The sequence below is a fragment of the Tursiops truncatus genome, chromosome 14, assembly GCF_011762595.2.
Source record: "Tursiops truncatus isolate mTurTru1 chromosome 14, mTurTru1.mat.Y, whole genome shotgun sequence".
Lineage (NCBI taxonomy): Eukaryota > Metazoa > Chordata > Mammalia > Artiodactyla > Delphinidae > Tursiops > Tursiops truncatus.
The window spans coordinates 29,136,892-29,151,852 of record NC_047047.1 but is presented as its reverse complement, the minus strand read 5'-3'; the positions used below and the strand labels follow the sequence as shown (position 1 = coordinate 29,151,852).

Genomic DNA, 14,961 nt, shown 5'->3' with positions numbered 1-14,961 from the left:
ACCACAGTCTAAAACAGAGTCTGGCTTATAGTAAATGCTTAATAAATATTTGTTGAACAAATGAATAAGAGAATGAACTCTCAAAGAAGCTAAAGGCACATTCTACAGTGGATTGCAGGGAAAGTTACCAAGAAATAGATTCCAGGGCTTATTTACAAGTACAGCTGATACTCATTATTTGTGGATCCTGTATTTGCGAATTTGCCTACTTGCTAAAATTTATTTGTAACCCCCAAATCAGTACTGATGATGCTTTCGGAGTCACTCATGGACATGCACAGAGTGTCAAAAATTTTGAGTCACTCCTGAGCACGTTCCCAGCTAAGGTCGAACTAGGCAGTGCTCTGCTTTTTAGTTTCAGCTCTCATGGGGATGACTGAGGACACAGACAGTAGAGGGCAGTGCAGTGTAGTGCAGGAAGCTCTGGCTTGTGGGCCAGTAGGGTCTGAATCCTAACTCTGGCACTTATTAGGGGTTGGGCTCAGGCAAGTCACTTAACATTTCTGCACTTCATTTTCTCTTTTGTAAAATAAAGAAATAGAATCTACCAGGATGAGTTGTATTTATGATTTAAGATTAAATCAATGTGAGAAATGTACATATTTTCCCTAGGAGCAATGGTTCAATCTTCACTAATTTAGTGTTCTGCGTGATTTTATAGATCATAATCACCATGAATAATGAGAATCAACTGTAATTACTTATAACAAGGTAACAAAAAAATACAGAAAATAATTCTTTGGATGGAGGGTAGGCAGTGGGAGGCTTCAAGAAGATTTTGAAATAGAACCTCACCAGGCACATAAGACGTGGAAGAGGCTTTCAAGAAGAGAGAACAGTACCTACAGAGAAAGGCCCAGGTATGTGAAATAAACAGGTAGTTTGGGAAATGGCACTTTAGAAAGTCTAGAGCAGTAGGAGATGAGGACAGAACACCAGACCACAGTGCTTCTCTTTGCCCTGTACACATCTTATACTGCAGAAGCTCTCCCTCTGCATTTAATTTTTGGTTTTCAGGTCTCTCTTCCATCAAACTATGAGCTCCTTAAAGACAAGGTCTCTAGAAGAAATCATAACTATAGTACTCTACATTTGCAAACGAGTAATTACTAAGCACAAACACACCTGAAAAGATTGAACTTTGGTTTTCGACTGCAGCCTTATACCAACTCACAATAGTGACCAACTCATAGGACTTCTAGTTGATGACTGCTAATAATTCTGTCATAATTTTTTTGTTGTTGTTCTAGACATCTGGACATTTGTTAGTTTTAAGATCTTCTTCTTTCCAGTGAGATTTTCTGTATTAACAGGGCTCAAACATATGGTCCTTTAGACAATGCTGCCTCTTCAGAGTAAAGACTCCTTTTAATTCACTCTATTAGACTTATTTCTTTATATACAAGATACAGTCTTAACATAATAAAATACAAGGAGGCATATTGATATATATGTCACAAATAGGATAAGGAAAACAATAAGAATTTTTCACAAAAGCTTGCAAAATTCTGGCCAAAACACAGTGGATGTGATATTAAACTCACTGCTTACATTTCCCCACTAAGAAGTAGGAAAAACAACTGCGATTTATGTAAAGTCATGAAACTAAGCACAGTTAGAATCTACTAGGCTTTGTACACGTGTGTTTTCTTTCTTCCCTCTTCCCGCCCTGCACACAGGGTAAAGGACCTGTCAGGCTTATCCTAGTACTTCCATTTCCTCCATCCCCTCAAACAAAATCCTCACTGTCCAACATCTAAATTCATATTTTCAAAACTTTAAGTCTCAATCAAAACTGAATATGATGTTACTTCTTCCCCATAAAATTCTTGGCATATTTTATTTAGGCACAACATAATTTATACTTTTATCTAGAAACATATGGCTACAACCAACACTACTGAAACCCAAACTGATATACTATGAAGGTGAATACAAATTCTCTGTGAAAGGGGAATAGAGAATACTGTTTTTAAACAGATTTAATGCTATATTATCCACAGGCTGGGTGTGATCAAATCACATAGCACCATACAGCTACTTGACAAAGTAGGGTGGTCAAGCCCTTACCTACATTGCACACTCTCGGACACCCCAGTTAAGTTGTTTAAAGTATAATCCAATTCTATCTACTTAAAAAATAATAATGATACATTTTAAAATTTCTTGCTTCCAGTAAACCCTTCTCATTTGCATTTTCAAAAATTATCACCAAAACAACTATAATGGGACAGATTCTGGAAAAGATATAATGATCAATGCCATTTTCAGGAAGGGAAGAATGGGTTACCATTAACAAAACTGATTAAAGTCCCCAACCTTGAAAAGCTCCCTGTACAGTGTATTCTGCCTCTCTTGCGTTCACCTTCCAGGAGCCTGGAAGGGGCAAGTAGAAAATGTTAGTTTCCATGAGAGATGAAGATGAAATGTAAGGGATGGGAGGGAGTAAAGGGCTCACTCGCTTAAGGGAAGGATGAAGACAAGTGGCCAAGGTCCCTAACTCAAATCAGGTGTTGGTGGGAATGTAAATTGATACAGCCACTATGGAGAACAGTATGGAGGTTCCTTAAAAAACTACAAATAGAACTACCATACGACTCAGCAGTCCCACTACTGGGCATATACCCTGAGAAAACCATAATTCAAAAAGAGTCATGTACCAATATGTTCACTGCAGCTCTATTTACAATAGCCAGGACATGGAAGCAACCTAAGTGTCCATCAACAGATGAATGGATAAAGAAAATGTGACACATATATACAATGGAATATTACTCACCCATGAAAAGAAACGAAATTGAGTTATTTGTGGTGAGGTGGATGGACCTAGAGTCTGTCATACAGAGTGAAGTCAGAAAGAGAAAAACAAATACCGTATGCTAACACATATATATGGAATCTAAGAAAAAAAAAAAGTCATGAAGAACCTAGGGGTAAGACGGGAATAAAGACACAGACCTACTAGAGCATGGACTTGAGGATATGGGGAGGGGGAAGGGTAAGCTGTGACAAAGTGAGAGAGTGGCATGGACATATATACACTACCAAACGTAAAATAGATAGCTAGTGGGAAGCAGCTGCATAGCACAGGGAGATCAGCTCGGTGCTTTGTGACCACCTAGAGCGGTGGGATAGGGAGGGTGGGAGGGAGGGAGACACAAGAGGGAAGAGATATGGGAACATATGTATATGTATAACTGATTCACTTTGTTATAAAGCAGAAGCTAACACACCATTGTAAAGCAATTACACTCCAATAAACATGCTAAAAAAAAGACAGCCAAAAAAAAAAAAGAATGAAGGTTTGAGTAACGTGGGAACGCAGGGAGTTTAAGAAACGCAAATAATGCAGGGGGACCCGCGAATGGGGGAGGGGCGAAAATGCGCAACTCCTACCCCTTCCCATCTCCGGGAGGGGGACGGCAGGAGGCAGCACTCGTCAATTTGCCTGGCAGTGTCGCACCCGGGCAGTAAAGGGACTCGCAAGCCAGAGACTTCAGTCCGAGTATTAGAAGGGGGCTGAGTCGGGGGGGTCAGGGAAGTTGGGGGCGGGGGAAGAATAGCGCGCCGGTGCGGGGAGAAAGGGACTAAAGACCGCCTAGCACCTCCGAGGGGCAGGGACTGACGCCGGCGGATGCCCCTTCTCGCCGAGGGCCACGATGTGGGACCTGCCGGCTTACCTCCTCACTGGAGCTCGGGAAGGCGCGCCCCGCCCCTCACAGCCCCGACGGCAGCGGAAAGGGAGGCGCAGTGTGCCCCCAAAGCCGGGAGAGCGGCGCTTCCCGCGCGTCCCCTCCCCGGCAGCCCGGGCGCCCGAGCCCACCTGGGCTGACCAGAAGCCCCTCCTCCAGATCGTACTCTGCTACTCCTCCGAGAACCTGAGCCGTCGCCGCAGAGGTCGCCGTCGCCAGAACAGTCTCGGCCTGTAGTACCAAAGCGTGAGCCACGGCACCCAAGGAGCGCCGCTATCACTCGCTAGGTTACCTCTTACTGCACACTGGTCCTCACCCCGCCCCCGAACCCAAGCCATTGGTTGTTGGGCACCGCCCCATTCGTCTATTGGGCCAAAGAGGATGCCGCTCAGTCACCTAGAAGGGCACTGTGCTTCTTATTGGTCTAAATGTGAAGCAGTTCCCGCCCACTCCCTCAGAAGTTCCAGCTTCTGATTGGTGTTAATGCCTGTCTTTTCGCTCCCTGAGTTCTTTCCCTCGGGGTGGAGCACCTCCTTGAGAGAGCTCAGATTGGCTGAAAGGACTCTACGTTAGTCCAGTAGAGGCATTGGGCCAAGGAGCCTTCGGGTCCCCACGTGGGGGAGGAGCCCAAGGCGCAGCACCTCTGGGTTTGTTTACACAGGCCCTTGCTCCCGTTTCCTTCCATTGGCTGAGCCAACAGCCACTCCCACTGGGTTGCGCCACTCAGTCTAGCACGGAGGGGCGTGGAGGCGGGCCTCAGGGGGTTTCCCCCCAGCTGTCAATTACCAAGGGAGGAGCTTTGAGCAAGGCTGACTGGGACATGGTGCGGCCCTCCATTGAGGAAATTTGGGGAGTTGGAGCAGAGGCACTCTTCACATTTCTAGAGACAAATCTAGCTTTCTGAATGTTAAAAAATATATAAAACCTTACTATCCCTTTGGATTTACGGCGTCCAATCTTTGCTTGCGAAGGACTTTGAATTTTATCCTTCAGGAAGTGGGGATTTCTTTATGGAAATCCTTACACATCTTTGTCTCTCCCCACCTCTCCTGTTAACTGTGTACATAACACAAAGTAGAGGCTTAGTAAGTGATTGCAAAACGAGTGGATACATGATAAAAATGACAAGAACAGCTAAGTAAGCTCATTAAGTAATACAGTAATTAGATAAATATATATGTAATATATTAAATATAATAATTAAGTAAATACATAAATAATTAAATAAATTCTTTCATTTAACAAACATTATCGAGCATATGCTACGATGTTCCAGGCTCTGATCTAAGCTCTGGGTATATATGAACAAGACAATGAAGATGCACCCAGGGTGCTTATTCTCTAGCTGAGGAAACTGACAATAAACAAGTAACCAATAAATAATAAAATGTCCCAGTCAGAATGACCATCATCAAAAAGTCTACAAACAATAAATGCTGGAGAGGGTGTGGAGAAAAGGGAACCCTCCTACACTCTTGGTGGGAATGTAAATTGGTACAGCCACTATGGAGAACAGTATGGAGGTTCCTTTAAAAAATAAAAATAGAGCTACCATATGAACCAGCAATCCCACTCCTGGGCATATACCCTGAGAAAAACATAATTCAAAAAGATACATGCACCTGAATGTTCACTGCAGCACTATTTACAATAGCCAAGACATGGAAGCAACCTAAATGTTCATCGACAGAGGAATGGATAAAGAAGATGTGGTACATATATACAATGGAATGTTACTCAGCCATAAAAAAGAGTGCAGTAATGCCATTTGCAGCAACATGGATAGACCTAGAGATTATCATACTGAGTGAAGTAAGTCAGACAAGGACAAATATCATATGATATTACTATATGTGGAATCTAAAAAAATGGTATAAATGAACTATTTACAAAACAGACTCACAGATTAAGAAAACAAAATTGTGGTTACCAAAGCGGAAAGGTGGGGGGATGTAAATTAGGAGTTTGGGATTAACATGTACACACTACTATATATAAAATATATGATCAACAAGGACCTACTGTATAGTACAGGGAATTCTACTCAATATTCTGTAATAACCTAAATAGGAAAAGAATTTGAAAAAGAATAGATATATGTGTATGATGTATAACTGAATCACTATGCTGTACACCTGAAACTAACACAACATTGTAAATCAATTATACTCCAATATAAAATTTTTTTTAAAAATTTAAACAATAAAATATGCTTTGACTAAGCACTACAAAGAAAAATAAAGCAGGGTTAAGAAATGGTTAAGGGAATGCCTGTTTTAGGTTTAACAGTTTAAGAGCTGTTTGAGGAAGGAGCATTGAACAGAGACATGAATAATGTGAAGAATGGGAAGAGGGTACCATTCCCAGGGCCATTAGGCTGCACAACTCTAGAATCACTAGTCATATTGCTTCTTGCATTTCCAACTTGGGTTATTAGGTATATATACTTTTAGGATTGTCTACTCTGGTTTTAAGCTTTATCTGATTAAATAAATAGATCTTACAAGAAACACGTCTCTTTTAGAAAAAAAATCTGTCTCCAAGATGACTTCCCCATACCCTCCACTGCTTATTTTCCTAAGGCGGCTTCAGGTGTATAGTGAGCGAGGGACTTACATGATCCACAGCTTTGAAAAACAGAGTCTGCAGGTCAGTATGGTGTCCTTGCACAATCAGAAATACTCTTCAAGGATGAAGATTTATTGCCAGGATAGCAATGGGATGTGGGGAAGAGTTGGTGGGCTCTTGTTGCTTCCCTCCATACTACTGATACTGTCTCTTATAACTTCGTGACTGGATATCACTAATGATAAAGAGAAAGTCTTAAAAGCAGTTAGAGGAAAAAGGTACATCACATGGTGGAGGTGAGGAGGGGGAGACAAGAACTACATCAGACTTATCAGAAACTATGGAAGCCAAAAGACAAGGGGGGAGGTAGCTTTGTGGATATTTGGTGGTAGTATACAGACTAGATAGGAGTCCATAGGGACAGAAAGGAGACAATAACCAGTCATGTAGTTACAGGGGATGGTGTCAGCTGGAGAAAGGGAGACAACAGGAGTCCACCAACCCTTCACCACATCCCACTGCTGTCCTAGTGATAAATCTTCATTCTTTAAGGGTATTTCTTTTATTTTTACTGTGGTAAAATACACATAACAAATTTTTTTACTATTTTAACCATTTTAAGACTTCCCTGGTGGCGCAGTGGTTAAGAATCCGCCTGCCAATGGAGGGGACATGGGTTCGATCCCTAGTCCAGGAAGATTCCTCATGCTGCAGAACAACTAAGCCCGTGCACCACAACTACTGAGCCTGCACTCTAGAGCCCACGAACCACAACTACTGAGCCCACGTGCTGCAACTACTGAAGCCCTCGTGCCTAGAGCTCCTGCTCCGCAACAAGAGAAGCCACCGCAATGAAAAGCCCACGCACCGCAACGAAGGGTATTCCCTGCTCACCGCAACTAGAGAAAGCCCGTGTGCAGCAACGAAGACGCAATGCAGCCAAAAATAAATAAATAAAAATTTAAAAAGTATACAGTTCAGTGGCATTAAGTATATTCACATTGTTGTGAAACCATCGCCACTGTCCATCTTCAGAATGATTTTATCATCCCAAATTGAAATTCTGTACCCATTGACCACTAACTTCCCATCCTCCCCTTCCCTCATTTCCTGGAAATCACCATTCTATTTTCTGCTCTATGAATTTGACTACTATGGGTACCCCATGTAAGTGGAATCAAACAATATCTGTCCTTTTGTGTCTGGCTTATTTCAGTAGGCATAATGTCTTCAAGGTTCACCCGTGTTGTATAGCATTATAGCATGCATCAGAATTTCATTCCTTTTTAAAACTAAATAGTATCTGATTGCATATATAGATATGCAACCTTTTGTTGATCCATTCATCTGCCAATAGAATTTGAGTATTGTGAGTAATGCTAATATGATTGTACAAATATCTGTTCAAGTCCTTTCATTCTTTAAATTCTTTGGGGTATATACTCAGAAGCAGAATTGTTGGATCATATGATAATTCTATGTTTACTTTTTGGAGGAACTGCTGTTTTCCACAGAGGTTACTCCATTTTACATTCCCACCAGCCGTGCATAAGGGTTCTAATTTCTCCACATCCTTGACAGCACTTTCTATTTTCTGTTTCTTTTTCATATAATAGCTATCCTAATGAATGTGAAGTGGTATCTCATTGTGGTTTTGGCTTGCATTGTCCTAATTATTAGTGATGTTGAGCATCTTTTCATGTGCTTTTTGGACATTTGTATACCTCTGGAGAAATATCTATACAAGTTCTTTGCACATTTTAAAGTTAGGTTGGTTTTGTTGTTGTTGTTGTTTGCTTTTGAATTGTACGAGTTCTGTATGTATCTGGACAGTAATCTGTTATCAGATATATGATCTGCAAATATTTTCTTCCATTCTGTGGGTTGCCTTTTCTCTGTTGAGAGTGTTCTTTCAATGCTTGAAAGTGTGTTTCTGGAGGGTATGGTGGAGGTTAGTAGGCAGACAAGTAACTTTTTTTCTGAAGGAGCTAAGCATTCCTTGTAGGCTCTGTTTAAATTACTTAATCAGACGAAGCTTTAAACCAAAGTGGTTTAAACTATTCTGAAGCCTGTGTGCCTAGAGCCCGTGGTCCGCAACAAGAGAAGCCACGACAATGAGAAACCCACGCACCGCAACAAAGAGTAGCCCCTACTTACAGCAACTAGAGAAAGCCCGCGCACAGCAACGAAGACCCAACACAGCCATAAATAAATAAATAACATAAGAAGAAGAAGAAAGAGGAAGACACAAAACCAAGGAAAGCGGGAGATCTAACAGAAGACAAAAATGAAGGGAATCCCCAGAAAGACAATGAAGGGGCAGTAGCTGTGCAACAGTCCTAGAGAGCAACCTGTTTGCAGTGGAGAAGAGAACTTGGGACTCCAGGAGTGATGTCTCCCAGAAAAAAATGGAATGGATATGTCAGCTATATGTATGGCCATATCAACAGGCAATTTTATAGCTGCGGATTAGTTAGTGATAAATTCATAGAAGACTAAGAGGGAATTATAAGTGTGAGAAAAAGACAAAAGAAAAGGCACATAATTATACTACTCTTGGTGGCTTAGCAACAAACGATAATAGCAAATACACACATAGCGCTTACTACGTGCCAGGCACTATTCTAAATATTTTACATTTATTAACTCATTTAATCCTCACAGTAGCTCATTTTGCTGATCAGAAATCTTTGACAAAGAGGTTAAATACCTTGTCACACAGTGTGTTCATTTCCTCTTGTTGCTGTAACAAATTACCACAAACTTAATTGTTTAAAACAATACACATTTATTATCTTACAGTTCTGGAGTCTAGAAGTCCAAAATAAGTTTCAATGAGCTAAAATCAAGGTGTCTGCAGGCTGCGTTCTATCTGGAGGCTCTAAGGGAGAGCCCATGTCCTTGCTTTTTCCATCTTCTGGAGGCCACCTACATTCCTTGGCTCGTGGCCCCTTCCTCCATCTTCAAAGCCAGCAGTGTAGCATTTTCTCTCCCTCTGACTTCTGCTTCCATCCTCACCTCTTCTCTCTCTGACTCTGATTCTTCTGCCTTCCTCTTAATAAGACCCTGGTGATTACACTGGGCACACCTGGTAATCCAGGATAATTGCTCCATCTCAAGATCCTTAACTTAATCACAACTGCAAAGTCCCTTTTACCATGTAAAGTAAAATATTCACAGGTTCTGGAAATTAGAGCATCAGCATCTTTGAGGAGACATTATTTAGCCTATCACACACAGCTAAAGGTGGAGGCAGGATTCAAATCCAGACACTGTTATCTCCAGAGTTCTTACTCTTATTATGCCCTGTTGCCTCTATGACAATATTTTCATGGTCAGAATCATGTTGGCACTGAATATGGATTCACACTGGGAAGACAGGGAGAGGGAAAGTATGTAGTGAGTGGCATAAGAGAGCTAATTCCCCTTATTTCACAGTGGAAAGACATTAGATAGACTAAATAGATAGTCTAAAAAAAATCCAAGAATAAATATATAACCAAATTATTAATACATGAGGATACATCAAAAGAAAACGTAAGGGGCTTCCCTGGTGGCGCAGTGGTTGAGAGTCCGCCTGTGATGCAGGGGACGCAGGTTCGTGTCCCAGTCCTGGAGGATCCCACGTGCCGTGGAGAGGCTGGGCCCGTGAGCCATGGCCGCTGGGCCTGCGCGTCTGGAGCCTGTGCTCCGCAACGGGAGAGGCCACAACAGTGAGAGGCCCACGTATCTCAAAAAAAAAAAAAAAAAAAAAAAAAAAAGGTTATCAAAAGAAAAGGTAAAAAGGTTGAAAAAGTTGCCTCAAGGATGGAGGAGGGGACTGGCGATTTTCATTGGAAGTCTTGGAAAACCAACTGATTTTGTAAAACATGCATAGGCATTAGTTTGATTAAAGAGATTTAATTAGAAAACCATAAAGTGTGAATATGGGACCCTGTTTACGGAGTTTCTATTTTCAGTGTTCACCCTGCTGGTTTTTGCTCTCATGTTCCCCGGCTCCCTGACCTTGTCTCAGGATCCTGTTTCTTGGCTCTGGCTCCTTGCATGATGGCTAGATTTGGCCAAGTTCCTCAGCCCTGGCACCCTTCCTCGGACACAGCTTTGGTATTTGTCCCCTAGCTGCAAGTCTGGGCCTCTGAGTATCTAAACCTCCACTATCAGAAGGGGGACAGACAAGGACTAATCTAGCTTTGGTGGGTTCCAGGCATGACATGTGGGCAGAGCAAGTCTTTCTGATTTTTATGTGGGCTGAAGCTAAAAGGTAGAGACCAGAATGAGAGGCAAAAGTAGGGATCCTATACCTGGGAACTCATTTTAGGGAAAACGCAGAGAGCAGGAGCCAGGTTGTAGAGCCAATGTAGGATGAGTGAATAGGGGTGAAAGAATGGAAATTTCTTCCAAGAACAAAGAGAGACAGAGGGGCCTGGGGCACTGGATGGGCATTGACTAGGGGTGACAACCAAATGGGCCATAGCAAATAGGTCCTTGGCCTCTCGTTAAGATCATTAACAAATACTCCAGTATTTTTTTCTAGACTCATGGTAGACTGTACTTTTCCTTCCCTTTTAAAGTTAGGCATGAACATGTGATTTGCTTTGGCCAATGAAATGTAAATGGAAGCAATATGTGTTATTTCTGGACAGGCCAGGTGCAAGGCCTCTGCATGCGGCACCCTCTGAGCAAGTGAAACTAGACTAACCACAAAGGCAAAGAAAAAGGCTGCCTAAAGTCGTACTAAGCTCACAGCCACCCTGAAACACACCTCTTGACATTGCCCTGCCCACCAGAGGGACAAGACTCAGCTCCACCTACCAGAGGACAGGCGTCAGCCCCTCCCACCAGGAAGCCTACACAAGCCCTTGGACCCACCAGGGGACAGACACTAGAATCAAGAGGAACTGTGATCCTGCAGTCTGTGGAAAGGAGAACACAAACACAGTAAATGAGACAAAATGAGATGACAGAGAAATATGTTGCAGATGAAGGAGCAAGATAAAAACCTACAAGAACAACTAAACGAAGAGGAGATAGGCAATCTACCTGAAAAAGAATTCAGAGTAATGATAGTAAAGATGATCCAAAATCTCAGAGAAAGAATGGAGGCACAGGGCTTCCCTGGTGGCGCAGTGGTTAACAGTCCGCCTGCCGATGCAGGGTACAGGGGTTCATGCCTTGGTCCGGGAAGATCCCACATGCCGCAGAGTGGCTGGGCCCGTGAGCCATGGCCGCTGAGCCTGCACATCCGGAGCCTGTGCTCCGCAATGGGAGAGGCCACAACAGTGAGAGGCCCGCGTACTGCAAAAAAAAAGAAAAAAGAATGGAGGCACAAACCAAGAAGATACAAGAAATGTTTAACAAAGAGGTACAGGATAAGCCCAAGGAGGAACAGGCTGAGACACATATTAATCAAACTAACACAAATTAAGAATACAAGTGATGGGCTTCCCTGGTGGTGCAGTGGTTGAGAGTCCGCCTGCCGATGCAGGGGACACGGGTTTGTGCCCCGGTCCAGGAAGATCCCACATGCCGCGGAGCGGCTGGGTCCATGGGCCATGGCCGCTGAGCCTGCGGTTCCGGAGCCTGTGCTCCGCAATGGGAGAGGCCACAACAGTGAGAGGCCTGCGTACTGCAAAAAAAAAAAGCAGGCTGAAACATTAGCTTTTATAAATGGATCAATCAGAAACTAAAATACAACTATGTAATAAATGATTATACTAATGAGAAATCAAGACTATGTGGATGAACATGTTATCAATTATTAGTGTTGACCAGAAACTTTTGGCCACAGGTCTTTAACATAAAGAGACTTTGCAGAATAAACTTGAGGTTAGAGCTGGCTGATAAAATATTGATAGTTTCCGAATTTCTCCACAAGTTTCTTAGGTCTATACTGATTTCAATGATCTAAATATTCATTTGCAAATTCATCTATTTTAAGGACATTGGGAGTAATGATTTTTTTCTTCTCCTTAGTGCTTGCATCTATTATGTGATCCTTATTTTTTGCCTGGCATTTTTAATTACATGTTGTGACTGCCTGATTTATTCCTCAATAAAATTGCCACCTCTTTAATGGTCATGTTTTAGAATTCTTGATTTCTCTACCTCACATACACATGTCCAGCAAGTATCTATTTATGGATGAACTTTAAAGATTCATGTTGTGAATATGAGCCCATAAACACCACCACTACCCAATTTGTCTTTCACAAGCCTTTATGTTTATATAGGAACTTGCATTCTGAACGCAAAGCTCGTCCACATTCCCAATGATCAGAAGGGTTCCACTGTACTTTGTGAACCAAAATTCCAAGAATGCCTCCAGGTTCCAAATTTACCCCTCCTGTAATAGAAAATCCAGGGCTGACCTCTTCTGCTGAGGTGGTAGTTTCTGATTGCACAATATCGTGTTCCCTTCCTGGGGTTGCAGGAGCCCAAATACTCTTTTGAGAACCTCTCGCCTACATAGAAACACAGACTGTTCATTTAGCAATTATAGCTGTCAGCACAGCAAGCTGGCAAGAGAGAGAGCAGCTTCTGGCCCTGGGCAGGGAGCCCTTGCCAGAGCCAGGACTTCAGGGCCTAGGGAAATAGGTAGGACAAGTGACTCTAATTTGTTACTTCCCCAGCACTTATTCGCATCTTGTATCCTGGCAAACAACATATATATTACACATACTTATATGGTAGAGAGGAAAGTTAAACAGGAAATGTAGGAAGGAGGTAAGAACAGGAATGGTCTGTGGGTCTCCAAGAGCTCAGATCTAGGTGATGCTGCCTCATCCGTTCATCCCTCCATTCAACATCTACCTACTGACCATTTATTCTATACCAGCTACAAACTGGATGCTGGGGACTCACTGGTGAATGTGACCTGGTTCTTGTCTTTGAAGAGCACACAGTGAGTGGAAAAGACCAACATATAAATAAGAACAACAACAGGTTTCAGACTTTATGGGGCATAGAGAGGACATACAAATAGGAATGGAATAAACTGTGGTTTCCACAATTTCCACCTGCCCCTTTGCCCAAAGGAGCAAAATTTCCTGTTTCAGCTAATGCTAATGCTGAAAAAAAAAAAAAAGCTAATGCTTTCCAAGACTCTTCTTTGAGGTTTTCCATCATCTGAACAGGAAATCCTGAAATTCCTCAAATTTTTACGGTACATGCTACCAGGTGTATTTTATTTTGGCCTGTAAATTGTGTTAAGCCTGGGATGGTTATTTAGGTATTACATGTGTATAAATCTTGTCACCCTGAGATCCCTTACTTGATGGTGGTGATTATCTTGTACTCTCACATAATGGCAAGCATAACACTAATTATATAATAGCTACTCAATATGTATTTTGAATTGACTAGTTACTGAATTATCAGAAGGCCCCTCATCTCTCTTTCTAACTCTCAGATACTCCATATGAAATATTAAGAGAATTGCCCCACCCTCTTTACCCTCTCCTAGAATTGATGATCAAGGCCTCTGAAGAATGATTATATTTTGTCTGGATAAGGGTGAATAATTAGCGTTCTCCCTTTCACAGAATTCAAGATATAGACATCAGGGAAGGATAAAGGGTAGTGCCCTTTGCTAGTCAAGACTCTTTAGATGCAACTGACAGAAACCCAGCTCGAAATTCCCTTAAGCAAAAAGGGAAATTATTGGTTCATCTTACTGGAAAGCCTCAGGATTATTATTAGAATCAGCACGGCTGGATCTAGGTGTTCAAACGTCGTCAGGCCCTATTTCTCTTTCTCTTTCTCTCTCTCCACACTGTTCTCTTCTGTGGTAGTTTCATTGTTAAGCAGGTTCTCTAACTCTGGTAGGAAAGATGGACACATGCAGCTTTTGACTTTATGATTCTCGTAACATTCAGTTCCAGAAAAGGACAGAGCCTTGCTCCCCAACCATGATCCTAGCACATCTCATGTAGTGGCTCCAAAGGGCTATAATTGTGTCACATGCACACTCATTTGACTGACTACTGGGAACAGTAGGAGGAAGCACCACAATTGTCTAGGCCTAGGTCACCTTTCCACCCCTGCACCAGGAGGTAGGTAAGGCACCATGATCGATAATGTTGCTAGAACCATTAAGGATGGGGAAGGGAAAGTTCTCCAATAGAAAAAGGGATATTGGGCAGGCAAAAACCAGATATCCACAGGCTCCTTGATTATTCTTACCTAACCCAGAAGCCGGGAGAATTCAAGTGTATGTAGGGCAGTGGAACATACTGAGGGACCATTATTTATCCTTTGGAGGATGACTGCATCTTGACTTCCCTTTCAAACACTGATGGCATCTAACTGGTAGAAAGGGAGCTAACTGCTCGAACTTGTTCCTTACTAGTTCTCCTTTCCCATGCACAGTAGATGAGGTAAGTGGGCTTCAAGTAGGCTGTACTCATTTTCCCAACTTGTGGGAAGTTGTGGTTTATTTTATAGGTGGATCAAGGTCCCACATGGCCAGGTCACCCAGAGCAAAGAAGAAGGTAAGAGGTATGAAACAGATAGCACAATCCAGTCTACTTGGAGCTGTAGTGCACGGTGCCTGTCTCAAAGCCCAGTCATAGATTGGACCCATCATGGATGCAATTTGATGGGCACATGGGTTCAGTTCAGGGGCTTATCAGAGACCAACCCTATGAACAAAATAAATGCCCCACCTCAAAAACTGGTGGGATGGGGTTATTAATAATCTCCT

The 14,961-nt window shown here is 42.4% G+C and overlaps 1 protein-coding gene across 2 annotated transcripts in view; it reads right to left on the bottom strand.

Annotated features, from left to right (window-relative positions):
- The window catches only part of PAIP2B (poly(A) binding protein interacting protein 2B), a 45,091-nt gene extending 41,106 nt beyond the window's left edge, over window positions 1-3,985 (bottom strand). Inside the window, exon 1 of one of the 2 annotated variants that reach the window (XM_033838336.2) lies at window positions 3,824-3,985. The gene's annotated coding sequence lies outside the window, so the exon portion shown is untranslated. The remainder of the gene's footprint in view (window positions 1-3,823) is intronic. The other variant, XM_033838337.2, reaches the window with a different exon arrangement.
- Window positions 3,986-14,961: the final 10,976 nt, after the last annotated feature.